Below are 855 nucleotides of genomic sequence, written 5' to 3'. Positions count from 1 at the left end.
AGCAGCCGTAGGGTTGTCGAACAGTTCCGGCTCTCCTTAACTGCTACAAGTATCACCGCGTGCTCCGCTCAAAGCTTCCACATATCGCACTGTGCACCAGATTGCCTGCTCGAGTGCCGCAATTGTGCAGAACTCGGCACCTTCCCTCTCAACTGACTCATACAGCAACTGCCGTGCTTCCCAGACATCACCCAAGCTCGCCGTCCAATCACACTCTCCATATCCCTGCGTCTTGAGGAATTTGCAAATATCAACAAATCAAACCGCAAGCCACCCTAGTACACCAGATCTGCACTGGTGAAGATGCGAATGTAGCCCCCTGTCGTAGCCCCTGTTTCGTCCAGCAGTCACGGGGTTTGTGAACAGTTTCCCTTTCCCTAGCCGCTGCAAGTGTCACCGCGTGCTCTGCTGAAAGCTTCCACGTATCGCAACTGTTCAAGTACTAAACAATCGCAAAAGTCTAACACCAACAGTCCAAACTAGACAGTACTCGCCAATGCACGCATAGGAATTTAGATGCCTGCCTTCAAAGAAAGCTGCTCACGTTCAAGAACGAGCAACTGTCCAACATGCGCTCCCCGCACTATCGGCTTACAAGCTTTATCACCAACATCAACGCAGCTGCGACTCTAGCAATACAGCAATGCAGCGATGCAATCACCTTCCCACTAAGCAATTGCCTCTACCGATTTCGGCCTCAGCGAAGGACGCTGCCTCGACTGCATGTAGCATTCAAGCGGAACCAGCATCCGGTGACTTACAGTCTATGTCGAAGAACAACACGTACTATTCCTAGACTTTTCTTACATCTGGTTCGCGGCTGGCGGACGGGGTAAAGCCATCTAGCTAGCTAGA

This window comes from Eimeria mitis, genomic scaffold (assembly GCF_000499745.2).
Source record: "Eimeria mitis Houghton genomic scaffold, Emh_scaff1019, whole genome shotgun sequence".
Classification (NCBI taxonomy): Eukaryota; Apicomplexa; class Conoidasida; order Eucoccidiorida; family Eimeriidae; genus Eimeria; species Eimeria mitis.
This window is presented reverse-complemented; position numbering follows the sequence as displayed.